This window comes from Anolis sagrei, chromosome 3 (assembly GCF_037176765.1).
Source record: "Anolis sagrei isolate rAnoSag1 chromosome 3, rAnoSag1.mat, whole genome shotgun sequence".
Classification (NCBI taxonomy): Eukaryota; Metazoa; Chordata; class Lepidosauria; order Squamata; family Dactyloidae; genus Anolis; species Anolis sagrei.
Genome location: NC_090023.1, coordinates 182288931 through 182307279, shown reverse-complemented (window position 1 = coordinate 182307279; position 18349 = coordinate 182288931). Strand labels below are relative to the sequence as shown.

The window sequence follows — 18349 nt, the reverse complement described above, 5'->3', positions numbered from 1 at the left end:
AACTGATATTGTACTATGTTAATAATATATTGTATGTATATATACTTTGTAAGCCGCTCTGAGTTCCCTTCGGGGTGAGAAGGGCGGCATATAAATGTAAATAAATAATAAATAAATAAATAATATCCTTATTCCACCTTTAAAAGAATATTAAAATAAATTCAGCTAAATATCCTTATCCCAGCTGGTCAGAATTTGCTGACCAGAAGGTCAGCGGTTTGAATCCGCAGGTTTGGGTGAGCTCCCATTGTTAACCCCAGCGTCTGCCAACCTAGCAGTTTGAAAACATTCAAATGTGAGTAGAGCAATAGATACTGCTTCGGCGGGAAGGTAACGGCATTCCATGCAGTCATGCTGGCCACATGACCTAGGAGGTGTCTACAGACAATGCCAGTTTTTCGACTTAGAAATGGAGATGAGCATCATACCCCAGAGTTAAGGGGAAACTTTTACCTTTACCTATCCCATCTTTATGGAGGAATCAATCTTTTAAAGGCTGTGTCAGACATAAACAAGTACAGGGATCTGTTTTGTAGCCTAACAAGGGCAAACACCTAATCTGACTATAAATTCATACTCTTGGGGCCCTTTCACATAGCTGTATAAAATCCACATTGAACTGGATTATATGGCAGTTTAGTCTCAGATAACCCAGTTCAAAGCAGATATTGTGGATTGTCTGCCTTGATATTCTGGATTATATAGCTGTGTGGAAGGACCCTTACATGTTCTTAATAGCCTAAATTATAACACAGACTTGATTGAAGTTGTGTTGCATTAAACTGTAATAATCCTTACGGGACCAACATTTATTATGAAAACAAACAAACAAAACAAACCGGAGAGTATTCACTCAACTGGAGATTGTGTTACGGTATAGGCTACTATCTCATCATGAATTCCTAATAGTGATACACCATAGTTACAAATGATTTTGAAAATATAAACACTGCCATCCTTGGTAAAACCACAACATGTAAACTATCCCCAGATTTATTTTATCTACCTCTTTTCTTGGTAAGTACATAATTACTGGAATGATTGAATAATAAGTTGTACTAGGAAAGCTACACTAAAGAAAATGAGCTCTCTCTCTCCCCCCCCCCCCCTTTGTTTTGTTTGGTGTCTAGGATACAAAGACGCCCAAATTGTTAGCTTGCCTACCAAGTTACCAGGTTGCACTAGAGTTGTATGTTTGTCTTTAATAGCGGTACTCCAGAATAAGGTACACTCGTGGACTTATGATGACGGACATGATGGACACCTGTGAATAGACTGTTTCCCCTTTGAAGTTTAAACTTTGAAAAAATCTAATTTGTGCTTTGAATCAAGGTCACTATGTAGCTTAGATAAAATAATGTGTAGCTTTTTGTTTTAAGACACTTTTATAGAAATGGTAGGGACAAATAAGAACTGAAATCTTTATTTCCAAGCCTCAGCTTGGTTTGGAAACAGATTTTTTTTCCTGAACATTCAATAAAAATGGATTATTTCTCATGCAAGCAGAGGACTCTTCATCCATCTTTCAGATGCATGACAGTCTAATATAATCAACAGCTGACAAATTTGTCAAAATAGAGACATTTATGGCTTTTGTGATGGCCTGTTTTATGTTTGATGCCAGCCTAGAAAATATATTTGAAAGTGTATATTGCTTCATCATATAATGTTGAGCAAGATTATCCACTTCTCATTTACCTGCTGCTACAACAATGGGTTTTGACATGGAAATTGTGGACTTGAAACCATTTTAAATGACGAAATGACTCATCCTCAGAGAAGAACGGAAATAGTTTCTGATGGGTTTTTCAAGTTATTTATTGCTTTCACGGTGCAGAGGTTCAGAGCCCTTACCATAGCTTAGCATCCTGGAAACACCTTTTTGGTTTAAATAAGTCAATTCAATGACTTTTAGGAAGGAAGCTGAATGTAGTCCCATGAGATGACTAACAGTGTGAGATGAAATAGGTTGAGTTTCTAGCTCTTAAAGCTGTAGGTGCATTAAGAGCTGGATGCAGCCTATAAAATTTGTATCACTATAGAGAAGAAAGGAAACACAACATTTCATGTTACTATGCATACCCACTTTCCAGGTTTTTCTAATTTCTGTTGCAAAAAGACACTTGCATATCTCACCCAATAGAATTTATAATTTATTGTATTAGTCAGAATAGTTTACACATTGCAGGTCAGATGTAGTATTCTAGTTTATGGTGAATTGTTGACTTTAATCCTGTTGCTGTAAAAACACTATTCATGTAAATAACACAGTAATTTCAAACTATATGGCCTGGTTTGAACAATTGGACCTAAAGATGATTCTGAAGTTGAGAATTTGTGGTAAGGAGATCCAGGTTTGTTTTAAGCAGAGACGGGTACATTAGTTAAGAAATGGCGTTATATTTGCACTAAAAAGTAAAGAAACATTGAAAACATGTTATCTACATTAAAAAGAGGGCATTTATTATACCCATCAATATGTTTACATTTAAATATCTTACATTGTTGCACTGAATTGAATGTCAAAAATCCTTTTCATTTATGGTTTACCTTTCCTGTTTTGTAACTTTGGTGGGAATAAAGCAACTGCATGAATTTTTGAAATGCCCATATCTCATCCACTCCCTGGAAGGGAATGAGTGAGGTCAACCAAAAATAGTTTTGCACAGAAAGACTGAATGAAATAAACAACAATCATGTATAGTTTATGTCCAATGTTGCTTTCACAAGGGCCAGGCCCCATTCCACCTCTCCATAGCATTAACCAAGAAGGACAATTCCCAGAAATAGTTTTAAGAAACCAATTACCCAACAATTGACTCTATTTCTGAAAGCTAAATCTTAGATTCAGTCTAAATCCAGATCTGTAGCAAAAGAGTCACATTTTCAAGCATGTTATTAGTTAGCCTGTGTCTTTTATTAATAACTAGCTGTCCCCTGCCACGGGTTGCTGTGGCCCAGTTTGTTGATCTGGAAAATAAAGTAATGAGAAAGCGTTGGTTTCTAATATATCTAATTTCTTTATGCTTGTGGGTAAACAGTATTTCTTGCTGTCTCTTTGTCAGTGTTGATGTGGAGAGTGTCTGGTTGCCCACCCTGGAACATGCAACATATCATTGTCCTTTCTTTAAGGGTCCCATTCAAATCTATGATACTATAACTGTGTGTGTGTGAATCATATCTATCCATCTAACTCTATGGCTGGCTGGCTCTTTGATTATGTTTTCTTGCCCTGATGAAGAGAGTTGGATTGGATGGCCTTAAGTATTTTCTGTTGGTCATGGGGGTTCAGTGTGGGAAGTTTACCCCGATTCTGTCGTTTGTGGGGTTCAGAATGCTCTTTGATTGTAGGTGAACTATGAATCCCAGTGACTACAACTCCCAAATGTCAAGGTCTATTTTCCCCAAACTCCATCTGTGTTCATATTTGGGCATATTGAGTGATTGTGCCAAGTTTGGACCAGATCCATCATTGTTTCAGTCCACAGTGCTCTCTGGATGTAGGTGAACTATAACTCCCAAACTCAAAGTCAATGCCCACCAAACCCTTCCAATACTTTCTGTTGGTCATGGGAGTTCTGTGTGCCAAGTTTGGTTCAATTCCATTGTTGATGGTGTTTGGAATGCTCTTTGATTGGAGCTGAACTATAAATCCCAGCAACTACAACTCCCAAATGACAAAATCATATTTTTTGAGTGATGGTCACTCCTTGTGTTGTGAGACATTTTGTTGCCAAATTTGGTGTGATTTCGTTCATTGGTTCTTTTGTTTTTAAGGTACTCATGCACAGAAATGTTTATATATATATATATATATATATATATATATATATATATATAACATTTATATATTTATTTATATAACATATATATATATATATATATATATATATATATGACATTGCCACCAAAGAGATGCTTAAGTACAACCCTGAATGGCATGGCTATTTTCTGTTTGAAAAAGACAAGAAGGGCTATTTTCTGTTTGAAAAAGACAAGAAGGGTCCAAGTAAGCCCAGATACAAATTCCATGCTGCAATTCAGAAATCTGAAGCTCTTCTCATCAACAGTCTTTTTTCTCCCCAAGACTCAACATCATTGAAGCAGCTTTGGAAAAAGCTGGTAGCTGTTTTCATTCTGAAGAGTTGACATTACAGCCATGTTTAAATATTTAAAATAATGCTGTATTAAGGAGGAAGCAAGCTTCTTTAGTGTTCCACAGACTAGGATGTGGAACAGTGATTCAAACTTCCGGAAAAAGGTTCCCCCTGAATATTAGGAATAACTTCCTGATGGTAAGAGCTGTTTGACAGTCGAATAAGTGACTTGGAGATTGGTGGAGTCTCCTTCTCTGGAGGTTTTTGATCACAGGCTGGATGGCCATCTGTCCAGAGTGCTTTAATTGTGTGTTCCTGCATGGCAGGGGATTTAATCAGATGGCCCTTATCTTTTCCTTCCGCTGTCATCTCTTTTGCGAGTGATTTTGATCTAGCCTTTGTTAAGCTTTCTAGCATGCAGCTAAGAGAGAAAGAGAGACATAGATGCTAGGAAGAAGAGAAGAAAAGATACTGCTTACTGGTTTGTTAGATTCTGGATATATTGTGCCTTGGTTGTGCTAACAGCTGTATATGTATAGAATTTCAGAGAAAATGTTAGCTAATAACGTTAGTTACGTTTACATCTTGTCTTTCCTCCAGTGAGCTCAAGGCAGACTAGCCCATTTTCCTCCACCTTCATCTTGCAGCAACCTTGTGAGGCATGTAAAGTTAAGAGTTTACCTGCCTGAACACCCAGTTTACCTGTCTGAAGGCATCTCTCTTTATGAACCACTGCAGAAACTAAGATCTTCTGGGGAGGCCCTGCTCTCAGTCCCGCCACCATCACAGGTGCGCTTGGCAGAGACGAAAGACAGGGCCTTCTCAGTGATTGCCCTCCGGTTATGGAACTCCCTTCTTGGCAATATTAGATCAGCCCCCTTCCTCTTGTCCTTTAGAAGGATGGTGAAGACCTGGCTGTGGGACCAAGCCTTTGGGGCAGTGCAATGAGGCAAAATGGTGTCCTGAGATAGTTTTTAAGTGTCTTTTAATGTGACTATAAGTGATTTCATTATTTGTATATATTTATGGTTTTATGTCCTGGCACTGAATGTTTGCTGTATATATGTTGTGCTCCGTCCTGAGTCCCCTGTGGGGTGAGAATGGCGGATTATAAATATTTTAAATAAATAAATAAATAAATAAATACATTAAGAGTTGGTGACTAATGAAAGGTTTTCCAGTGAACTTCCAACTTCCATGAGGATTAGAACGTCCCAGTTATTTACTGTAACCTGCACACTTCATTGGGCCTCAATAAGGGTATGCTAAAAACATTTAGACTTCTCGGATAAAACAGAAACATAGATATTATTTATTACATTCGTATATTATTTTTTTGGAGAATCCTTTTTGGTGTGCTGTTCTCACAAAATGTAAGGTGGAATGGAAAGAGGGATAAGTAATTTTCTGTATTATTAACATTGTACTTGCAAAACTGGGCTTTCTCAAGCCCAAATCTAATAATTTGGCCACTGGACAACACTTACATCGGAACATGATTTTGTTATTTTGCATTTGCAGCAGCATCTGTTTCTGGTCTTGGAAGCTAGACAAATTCTTCCAGCCTAGCTGCATTCTTCTTGAAATGTACAAGGTTTGTCTTGTTACATTCTTGGGCTCTGTATCTCAGTTGATCAAAGAATATATTTGTTTGGCTTAGAAACAGCAACAGTTTGAACAGGCAAGGAGTGTTAACATCAACAGTAGATTTGGCTTTTTGCCTTCAGTTTTTGGCTTTGTGATATTCTGTTACAAGCTATAGATGCCAGTAAAATGTATTGTCTTCTGGTTGATATTTAATTTTTCCTCACATTTAGTTACATTTGTGTTACTTGGTTGTGAAGTAATACCACTTATTCTTTGACTTTAAGTATATTCATGTAATCATGTTTGGTTCTAGTAAGGTTCACTCAGTATCTGGTGTAGCAGAAATATTATACTGTATATCAGGCATCCTTAAACTTTGACCCTCTAGCTATTTGGGCCTCCAACCCCACAAAAGCCATACCCATCTTGTTCAATGGACAGGAATTCTGAGAATTCAAACAGCTGGAAGGCTTCAGTTTGAGGATGCCTGCTATATATAATCATGTATAAGTCAACCTCATCTGTTAGTTGAGGGGAGATGTGGGGTCAAAATTATGGATTTTGCTATGATCCATGGATAAAGTAAAGGTAAAGCTTTTCCCTGTCATTAAGTATAGTCGTGTCCGACTCTGGAGGGTGGTGCTCATCTCCATTTCTAAGCCGAAGAGCCAGCCTTGTCCGTAGGTCATGCAGCCGGCATGACTGCGTGGAGCACCGTTACCTTTCCGCAGAAGCGGTACCGATTGATCTAATCAAGTTTCTATGTTTTTGAACTGCTAAGTTGGCAGAAGCTGGGCCTAACAGTAGGAGCTCACCTCGCTTCCCAGATTTGGACCACCAACCTTTTGGTCAGCAAGTTCAGCAGCTCAGTGGTTTAACCCGCTGCACCACCAGGGCCTCTTGATCCATTGATAAGTCTAAGGTTATTTTGTGGAGAGGGGAAAACATCAGCATTGCTTTCGGGGAGGCAGGGCACAAATCAAAGGTGATCTTTCACATGTACATAGGGTCTTTCTTAGGTTTTTGCGTGAGCTAACATAGTTTCCAGCAATTATCAAGCTCCTTTAATTTGTTAGTATTTTAAAATGTATGCAGGAGTGATGTAAGAAGGGATGTGATAGATCTGCGACCAAACAATTGTCAACTTTAGAATGGTAAAATTGTTTCTTGACAGAGCTCAATTCAAAGGCCTGAACACTTAGAGCAGAGCTTTCCGAACGGTGTGATATTTTATTATTTATTTATTTCAGTTACTTTTACCCCGCCCTTCTCACCCCTGAGGGGGGACTCAGGGCGGCTTACAAAGGAAGGCACAATTCGATGCCTATATCAAATATACATACATACAGCACTTAAACAGTTAACAAATTAAAATCATCAGTACATAACAATACACTAATATAATAATAAACTAATCCTATGCTCAGAGTTCCGTAAATCCATTCTGTTTCGTCAGTTCCAGCTCATCATCAAGGTCTTTCTTTAGCTGCCAGAATGTCCAAATGCCCGGTCCCACATCCAGGTCTTCAGTTTTTTTCTAAAAGAAAAAAGGGAATTTGCCGACCTAATCTCCCCGGGGAGTGAGTTCCACAGGTGAGGGGCCACCACCGAGAAGGCCCTGCTCCTCGTCCCTGCCAGCCTCACTTGTGATAGAGGTGGGGTCGAGAGCAGGGCCTCCTCAGAAGATCTTAGACTCCGAGGTGGGACGTAGAGGGAGATCCGGTCTGACAGATACACTGGGCCGGAACCGTATAGGGTTTTGTAGGTTAAGACCAGCACTTTGAATTGTGCAATTTTGATACAACACATAAGTTTGTTGCCTGCACTTTGTAATTGTGCCGTATGAACGTAATGAGATGCCACTGAGTCTGTGAAATACACAATAATTATATATGTGTGTGTGTGTGTGTGTGTGTGTGTGTGTGTGTGTGTGTGTATATATATATATATATATGTATATATGAAAGTTTTTTATAAGATATAGTTTCTATACATTTTGTTATTGGCATTTATGTATGTGTCCATATTACACATGCAGCCTTTATTGTCATACAACAACAAATTCACAGCATAGGCATATACAACAAGAGAAGTCCTGGATAAAAAGGAAAACGTACTTAAAAGTTACTAATCTCAAAAAGAAAATTTACAACAGTCTCACAAAAGAATGCATCAGTCCATATCTCTTATCAGAGGTTGGTTTAACCTCCAGATTACTATTAAAACTGAATTACTGTGTTGCAAAATGATGCATGTCACCAACATGAAATGTTTGGAAAACTCTGACTTGAAGAATGGGTGACATTTAAGAAGCCAGATAAGTAAGAAATTATTCTTTTAAAGGGAGATTTGTAAATATTAAGAAAAGGAAATAAAAGTTTTCCTTCCTAAATGCAATCTGAATTGCAGCATTAGAATTCTCTTACTAATCCAAGCTTACATTTTACTAGCAAACATTTTTGTTTAGTTTGGTTTTTGGTTTTCAGCAGACCTTTCCAAATGTCGTGCTTTCAGGAAAGTAATTAGGTTGATTTAGATTTCTTTTATGTTGTCTCAACAAATAATGTAAATCTTTATTTATATTTTTCTTACATGCAAGAGCAAACCATTTAATTTTTTCCCATGCAGCGTGAGACTAAGGCACTTTTTCTTTGTTTTGAGATGGCCTTTCACATATGGTGATTTCTCAAGTAAAAAGCTTCATACACTAATTCCAATTTTATGTAAACTATACATTTTTGTGCAAAAATGTTGGAATTTGCAGAAAATGATTTGTACTAAAAAATTTTTGCATAAATGTTTTATTTAATGTGGTTTCCTAATGTAATTTTTTAAAATGTTCTTTAGTAAGTAATCAATGTTTTAAAAATGCAAATATTATCAAAATTGTTAATGTTGGATCAGTAGAAATAATTTTACAAGTAAATGCTAGGCTCAGAAACATTAAACCTCGTCCATTAGCTTATTTTTGTATTTGCCCATACAAAGTTTATTTTGATATAAGATTTCATGCGTTAAGATCTACTTTTATCAAATGCATAAGGTGTTATGCTAAATTGCAACTGTATGTGTACATATTTGGGATGTCAGATGAAGACGTGAGATCAGAAGGAAACAAAAAGTAGATTGTGGTTATTATTGTTATAAATGCACTATGTGTGAAACAGTTCTTGAGTGAACACAGAGGTATTTTTGCCTGGATGAGCCAGTTGGTTCTTAAAATAAACCTGAGCTTCAAAAAGCTGATCTTACCACTTCATCCAAGCTTCGTTTGTGGCCTGCATCTGAACCATGCCCGCTTGAGAGCACTTCCTAGAGTTATAATAGATAGGAAGCTGCTAGAAAGTAGGCACTTCACATGTGCTGGAAAGATAATACTAGAAAGATATATTTCCTTCAAGATCACCTCCTTTTGTTGTTGATGGGTGCATTAAGAGCTGCAGCTTTTGTTAGATTACATGCGGTTTGAGAATGTTGTCCTTTGTTTCCCCGAATATTGTTGAAGCAGCTCAGTCACTTGTCTTTCTCTTGGCAATTTGTGTTTTGTACGGTATGATTATCTGCTTAGGGAGTGTATTGCGGCCATTCTGCACTTAAAAGTATACGATGGCTTTATGTTTGTATATCCATTACTTTATTGTACTATGAATCCCTTCATAAACACTTCTGTCTGCATATTACTTGAATGGATTTCAGCATTTTTATTCGGATCCCACGAAGCAAAATATTTAAACAGGAGAAGCTGTTTATTTCTGACATTTGGTTTGCCAAGAAACGATGAAGAACATTTAAGATGTAAGTAGTGGCCTGCAGCCAACATTTTTGATGATAAATTCCATTCAATATATAAAAACAGTTTCAGCATATGCATTCCAACATTTTATTGGACGTTCATGTGATTTTCTGGCCTTATGTAAAAATGTTTTTGTGTTTGTAAGGAAAATTAATGTAAGGTATGTCTATCCACATAATGTATAGTACATGTGATAAGAAATACGATCTGTCAGAAGTGGGGTGTGGGTATAGGACTTTGGGAGACACTGGGGATGGGCTGAAAGTTTGAAAAGTCTTTACAAAAAGTGGGGGACAATACATTGGACAATTAAGAGTAAGAGTTCTATATATTCAAAGAATTACTCAAGGATCAGCAACAGATTAATTAGACTTGGGTCAATTAGGAATTACTGTATATCAGTGGTTCCCAACCTTTTTTGACCAAGGACAACTTTGACTAGGGACCACTCTCCAACATTCGTACCAAAAGGGTTACGAATCAGTTTTTGGTCAACTTTAGATTCGGTTTGGTTATTTGGGATATTGATTCTGAAAATTGCTTTGTATAGACCACATCAGCTCTACTTTCTGATACAAAACATATGCCATCCAGTAGCCGCCATCTGCTCGCTTACAGAAAACCTTAATCTAGATGTGGTCTATCCAATTCAATTTTCTGAATCAACACCCCAAATAACCCCAGGAACAGGCCTAAAAACGAAGACACCAAGGCGTCCCGGGCCACTTCTAGGCACCACATAGAACTGCTGTGCTCAGGGTGAGGGGGGAGGAGGAGGAGAAGCAGCAGTTACGTAGCTTGTTGTGGAGCCTTTTGTGAGTAGTCAGCCTCTCCCTTCTTGACATCCTCATTGCCTTGGCACTATAAGAGGGTTTTGTGAGACCAGCCACTCTTGTTGCAGTCTTGTAGTAATGGTGAAGCTGCGGGGCATGTTTTCGTTCTTGGGGACTACTGGTAGTCCACGGACCAGATTGGGACAGATTGGGAACCACTTCTGTATGTGCTTATGTAAGCATAGAAAAGTATTAGACTTATCACCCCCCAAAACCGGGACAACTTATGCATGGTCGGTGACAATGACATGGATGCAGTGACTGGCCATTTTAAATAGGGGAACTTTTCTGAAAAAGGGTCACCAGAGTTTCTGCAGAGAAGGTTATGAAAAAAAAAAACCCTTATTAAAAATCGCCAATGCTTCGCTCCACTCCAAAATGGCTCCCCCGTAATGGTGATTAACTCTTCTCAGGCTGAAAAAGAAGGCAAGGAAGGAGGGAAGGCTGCCTTTCTTTCTGCAGTTTGGGCAAGGGAAGGGGAATGTGGTGGGCACTTCTCATGTCCGCTTCTTGTCTCTGCCTTTGTGTTGGGTCCCTAATAGAGGTAGATTGCTTCCCTGGCTCCCCCCCCCTTTCCTTTTTTCAGATTGTATTCTCATTCTACATGTTTATTCCTGTTTAACCCTATCTATAGTTCAATAGATACAGACAATTTACACTCTCAAATAATAAATAAATACATAATTCCTCTTTAATTTTCCCTATGTATTTTTAACAGAAAAAAAATTCATTGGTTACACGCCACTAACCTTTATCCACTGGGTAAAAATCCGTGTATTTTACCTCAAAACTTGTTGGACGTCTATGTGACATTAACTTATACAGGAGTATCAGTAAGCGTTATTATTTAGATATGTGAAAGGAAGGGAGAGATGAGAATTAGAGTCAGTTTGGGTCGGTCCGGATTTATATGTGTTAACTAATAAGCAATCTTTAACTTTCTGCTCAACTACTGTTGAATAACTGTTTTTGGTGGGTTGCTGTAAGTTTTCTGGGCTGCATGGTCATGTTCCAGAAGCATTCTCTTCTGACGTTTGGCCCACATCTATGGCAGACATCCTCAGAGGTTGTGAGGTCTCTTTTTTTGGTAATATACACTTTTTTTGGTAATATACACTTGTATTGGAATGCCCGAGTGGTATCTGTAATGGCAGTAGTTGTGATGGTGCCTATTGTAATTTTATATTGCTATGTATTCACATGTTCTATGTAAATATGTCGTTGTTGTTTATTGTTTCAATTTCCAGTTTGTGTTTTCGGTTTTACTTGTAAATTGTTGTTTAGGCTTGGCCTCATGTAAGCCGCTCTGAGTCCCCATTGGGGAGATGGTGGCAGGGTATAAATAAAGTTTATTATTATTAAGTTTATTATTATTCAAAACTGTGGTGTCTGGACCAATAAAGTATTGCCCAGGAACCATGATGGCATCTGGGAGGTGTCCACATTTGATGGTCATAGAAGTGACATAGGAGAGAGGTCAACAGTTTACTGGCTACAGTGGGAATCAGGAGAAACAGTCACAGTTCACTGCAGCCAAATAATGTCAATGCCACAGCAGTCTCCCTGTCCTTAGGCTATGTGTGATATTTTCTTTTGATCTCACTTTGTCGCTAATCATCATCTTATTGCTTCTACCTCTTCTAACTTTTCAGAAAACAAGGCACTCATTTGAATGGGTACATTACATGTGTATAAAAAGAACCTCAGTCTAAACCACAAAGAAAATGGTGCTGTGCTTGTGGTTTCCTTGTGTTTTGCCTAGGGTTCTCTAGGAATAAAATTTAGAATCCGCATTGAGTCCCAGGGTGAAGGCCTGGAATTGTTTATACAATCCCAGCCCTTGGTCCCAGGACAGCAGTGCAGAGCCTACAATTGTTTATCTAAAGTTCCTAGCAACATGTGAAGATACTTATGACTCAATCTTAAGTATGATGGGGATATTTCAGAATGGAATTACTAGCGAACACAGATGTTACTAATCAGATGGCTGTGAGTCAGTCTTTCTACCCCCAGAGAAACGTTTGGAGTTCTGTTAATACTGATAGTACACAGTAGCTATGTAGTAATACCTTTAAAATGGCTTTCTGTTTATAAAAGTATCTATGAGTACACACCCAAATATTTTTATCATTTCAAATATATTATGTGAAATATATCTGTGACAATCCAGATTTGCGTTGTTCTGACCTTGATATTGTTTGGCAACAGAATTAGATGCATCATGTTAGTACTGTGCTATCATATGACTTTTCTCTGTGCATGTATAATTTGATCCAATATTTTTTTCATGTGTTATTTTCATGAGAAAAAAACAGGGTTAAAATGAAATAAAAATATGCCTCATTGCCATGGTTATTAGTCTAGAAAATAATGAGCACTACACTTTCACCATTGGTGTTAGATTGTTGATTATGTGTTGTTGAAGGCTTTCATGGCTGGATTTCAGCTATGCATATTTTTACAAAGATTGTGCATATCATTAACTGGGTTGCTGTGAGTTTTCCAGGCTGTATGGCCATGTTCCAGAAGTATTCTCTCCTGATGTTTCACTTACATCTATGGCAGGCATCCTCAGAGGTTGTGAACTCTGTTGGAAACTAGGCAAGTGGGTTTATATATCTATGGAATGCCCAGGGTGGGAGATATTCGTCAGGAGAGAATGCTTCTGGAACATAGCCATACAGCCCGGAAAACTCACAGCAACCCACTATTTCCAGCCATGAAAGCCTTGTTTGTGGGAGGCAACTGTGAATGTTGCAACTGGCCACCTTGATTAGCATTGAATGCCCTTGCAGCTTCAAAGCCTGGATGCTTCCTGCCTCATAAGAGACCTCACAACTTCTGAGGATGCCTGCCATAGATGTAGGTGAAACGCCAGGAGGGAATGCTTCTGGAACATGGCCATACAACCTTGAAAACTCACAGCAACCCAGTTAATGATATGTAAAAATATGTATAGCTGAAATCCTGTTCTGTTGTGTTTGGCTCTTTTAAAAGCTTTAGGCATTACAATAGATTTTATTGTAGCTTTGTTTTAGTTTAGCTTATAAAACATTTAAAGTAAATTAAAATAAAGCTACAATAAAATATATTGTAACTCCTAAGACTATGAGCTCCCACAAAGTGATATAGATAAAAAGGCAATGTGAAATATATAAATGGGAAAACTTTTAAAAAGTTACTTAAAAATAGATTAAAATATTTCAAATACTTGTTGTATCTTAGAAAAATGATGCTATCCAGTTTGAATTTTCTTTTGGGAAGTGAAATTTCAGTCATAGTCTTGTTTTTAAATATATATATATATATATATGGATGGATCCGTAGGTTGAGTTGTGTTTGCTAAAAGCATGTGAAATGGATTTTTCTTGCAGGGAGGTATTTTGTTAAAACAAGAATGTTGATAGCATCAGTTTCTGCCAGAGTACAAAAATTCTTGCACTCTGACACCTTTCCCATGCATTTACACTGTGACAGGCAGAATCACACCCCCTCCCCTTCAAACATATAGAGCTGCACTAATGCATTTCATCACTGGTCACATGAAGTGACATAAGTGTCATATCAGCTTGAGTCTCCTTTTACTTCTTTTGCGCAATGAGGAAGGAGAGCTGTATGCCTGAATGCCCACATATTTCCCCCTTCTCCCACTGCCATTCCAGGCTATGCAACTACTTCCACAATAACTAGAGCAATAAAGAGAAAGAGTTTACTAGCCCTTTTTTAACCCAAAAACTCTCCAGGAAGTATTTTTTTTGATTTTTAAACTGGCTGAAATCATACCAGGCATCTTAGTGACTTCAAGCATAACATGGAGTTTCCTTCAGCTGCCTTCATATGAAACATTGCTGCTTGTGAAGAAAGAGAAATGATCCCTTGACTTTAGCGTCAAGATTTAGGGTTTTTGGGGATATCAAGTATGTCAATCTGTCCATATTTCTAATATCAGCTGTTTTCTCCATCCATTCTTCTTTGTCTGGTATCTCTTCTTTTTTTTCATACTTTTGCGAACCAAATGTTTGTTGGTGTTGTAGTCTAGGGCCTAGTCAGTTATACCAAGTAAAAATATTTCTGACATACCTAATATCCAAAAATAAAGGGACCTCTATAAAAGAGACCAGGCCAAAAGTAATAGAATGTCTCTCTCCCCCCCCCCCCCCTCTCTCTATATATATGTGTGTGTGTGTGTGTATACACACACACACACACACACACACAAAATACGGAGAGGAGAATATAAAAAATGAAAGACGTAAGAATAAAACAAAAGAAAAGGAAGAACCCACTCGTACGGCACTCAGGAAGTCAACAAGCTCTTCTTTTTTTATTTCTTCTATTTTCCATTTTCTTTTTCTTTTTTCCTCTTATCTTCTTCTCTTTTTCCTAGTTCCTTTCTTTGCCTACACCTAGTTAATATAATTGTGTTTTGTATTGTCCTTTTGGTTTTTTCTTTTCTTTTTCTTTTCTGTTTACCTTATGTACATATTTCATATTGTTTTTAAAGGAAATATTCTCAATAAAGATTATTTAAAAAGATTTAGGGTTTTTTTAAAAAAAATCTTACAACTCTGTGGCAAGGCAGAGTTTTCACTTTGAATGTCTTATCAAATAAATAATAATAAACTTTTATTTATATCCCTCCACCATCTCCCATTGGGACTTGGGGCGGCTTACAAATAGCACCCAATGATGCTGCACCACATATAAAATACAGTATATCAACATTAAAAATACAACAACATATTTAAAACCAATCATCTAACATTGACAAGAATAAAATATGGCAATAGTCATTGATTGAAATCCGTTCAATCGATTTAGCCTTCCTTGCGAAGGAATAGTCTGGCTCCTATCTTAGGCATTATCAAAGGCTTCTTGTTTTTAGTTCTTTCTGAAAGTGCTGTAGTGTGGCGGCTTGCCTAAGTTCTTTGGGGAAGTCATTCCGGGGGTAGGGGGGCACCACTAAGAAGGCCTTTTCCCTCGTTCCCACTAACTATGTTTGAGATGGAGGCAGGACCAAGAGGAGAGCCTCCCCATCAGATCTTAGAGCCCGCACCGGTTCATAAAGGGAGATGCAATTATGAAGATAGGCTGGACCCAATCCATATACATCTTTATAGGTAAGAACCTGCACTTTGAATTGAGCCCGGAAACTTAGCGGCAGATAGTGGAGCTGCTTCAATAGGGGCATGGTATGCTTCCTATGGCTACCTCCAGTTAGTAACCTAGACGGAAGCTCCATTAGGAATAGTTGAGTGGAAGTGATCAGAGAGCATGCCCGCTACTTAGTCCTGATATGCTGGGCTTCTTTGAAACTGTTGCTTATCATTGCATCTGAACTGGGAGAAGACATAATTTGAAAATGAAATACTTGTCATATAAAGAATCTTGATCTGATGGCTCATGGAAATCAGGAAAAGCTACATTACGGTTATCTGATTGTCCTATGATGCATAAGCAACCAGCACTGAGATCTTTATCTGGAATGAGATAAGATTACAATGTGTACTTTGTGCTTTTGAGGTTTGGAAAAAGCATGGGAGTTTCTATAATCTGTAGCGTTAGGCAGTTCTTTCTCCCTTCTTGGAGTATAATCCTTTGAGAGGAGATAACTCTTTTGTGTGACTGATCTTTTGAGCTTTGGCTTGGCAGTTGTATGCGTATACTTTACATTGGTCATGCAGATGACATAATTTTTATGGAAAAGCGTCATTGAGGCAGAATAAATTACTTTTCCTTCCTGTTCAGTCCTGAATTATCATTTGTTGCCATATTTTGAGGAATGTTACATTTGTCAAGAAAAAAAGTCTTATAGTCACATTTCTGTCTTGATTCAGGAATTAATTTTCACTAATTTTATTAATTTTTCTTCTTTTTGATGACATGTATAGTAGTTTTTCATCGGTTTATTAAACAATACCATATGGAGATTTCTGTATTTCAATTATGTTTCCAATCCTGTGTACATTTATTTGGAAGCAAGCCCCACAGTGAACCCAGAGGGATTTACGTCTGAGTAAATATTCTTAGAATTGAAATGTTAGACTATAGTCCTGCAAACGTTTATCCGGGAATAGGTTTCATTGAAATCCAAGCACGTACTGCGGTTTAGACATGGATAGCACTATATTGCAAAACTTGAAAATCTTGTTTTTGATTTTTGTTTACTTATACTAAGAGGTTTCTTTTAATGTCAGGAGCAACTTGAGAAATTGCAAGTTGCTTCTGGTGTGAAAGAATTGACTCGGATGTTTTACCATCCCGTGGGAGGCTTATCTCTTGTCCCTGCATGAGAAGCTGGAGCTGACAGACAGGAGCTCACCCCGCTTCCTGGATTCGAACCGCCAACCTTGAGGTCCGCAGTCCTACTGGCTTAAACTTCAAAATATTGTTTTTTATTTTTTTCACTTATACTAAAAGGTTTTTTTTATGTCAGGAGTGACTTGAGAAATTGCAAGTCGCTTCTGGTGTGAAAGAAATGACCATCTGCAAGGACATTGCCCAGGGAATGCCCGGATGTTTTACCATCCCGTTGGAGGCTTATCTCATGTCCCTGCATGAGAAGCTGGAGCTGACAGATGGGAGCTCATCCCGCTTCCTAGATTTGAACCGCCAACCTTGCGGTCCGCAGTCCTACTGGTACAAGGGTTTAACCCGTTGTGCCACTGGGGGTTCCAGACCAGGAGTTGTAAGCAAGAGATAACTTTCAGCACCCAGAACAGACATATCTTCTATATGGAATATAGTCTTTCCTTACATAACTGTGTGTAATCTGCACAGATCAAGGGAGCATACAAAATAGATCTAAAGGACTTATGGAAAAAGGGGGAAATTCCCACAGTGTGAGAGAAACTTTGGACACATCTACACAGACCACTGAAGTCAGTTTCAAACTGGTATTGTGGAAAAATGATTACATAGGAAATCCTGGTACTGGTTTGAGGCCCGAATGGGGATTACACAAATGACAGCATACTGATTCACATTAAGGACTTTCTTTTGTGCACTTTCCCTGGGCATTTGTTGTCTAGCCACTACAGTCTGAAACTGTATTTAATTGTCAGTGTAGATGGGTAGATTTTTTTTAAAAAAAATCATGTTATGTACATGCGGCCCGCTCACTGTCATTATGTTTGGTTTACTGCTTTTTTATGTTTTGTATATATTGTTTATTATGCTTATATGTTTTGTACTTTAATGTGATGTTGTTTATTTTATTGTAATTTGTTGTTTGGGCTTGGCCTCATGTAAACTGCCCCGAGTCCCCGTTGGGGGAGATGGTGGTGGGGTACAAATAAAGTTTATTATTATTATTATTATTATTATTATTATTATTGTGGATTCCACCTCCAGATTTTTAGATATTATTTTTTCTTGCTGGGTGTTTTGGACATCTGTTCCTTATTTTGGCAAGTCCAAAATATCTAGATGGTACCTGGTTCGTAAATGCTCTGATTTCCACCAACTCTATGTGTTTTTTACCTCCTTGTCCTATTCAAAAATGAAATTATGGCATGTGTATTTTGTTCTACTGCTTGTTACTTTTACCTTTACCCACCTCTTTAATTTGTCTGCTAAATCTCATAAGCCACAATATTTTGACAGTAGGTATTACACTATTGGTATAGTCCCAATTGTGGCATCTTCTGCTAGGAATATTTATCTGACCAGCACAATAGTAGTTATTAATAGTTGTGTTTATACCTGCGGTGTTAAGTTGGAGAACATTTCTAAGACTGGAGGCACTCTCCTGTCAGTGGTGGTAAGGAAATGAAAATAAATATGTAATCAAAAAGGCTTACTTACTTTTAAAAGCTGCAGTTGCAGTAGTTCTTAGTGCCACTCTGTATTAGTATCAACGGAGCCGTAAGAGTTCACACAGTTGGTAAACTCAGGTTGCGATTCGGTTACCACGCTTGACCTGTGTCTTTGTTATGGGTTCTTGGGCTTAAAAGGTCAATGTACTAAACACCATTGTTGTCATATATTCAACAAAGAAATCTCTTTGACATACGAACTTTTAAAGAAACTTTAGATGT

At 37.8% G+C, this 18349-nt stretch overlaps 1 protein-coding gene across 5 annotated transcripts in view; it reads left to right on the top strand.

Annotated features, from left to right (window-relative positions):
- Positions 1-18349, top strand: part of SGMS1 (sphingomyelin synthase 1) — a 112951-nt gene that overhangs the window by 49217 nt on the left and 45385 nt on the right. The gene's annotated exons all lie outside the window — the stretch shown is intronic.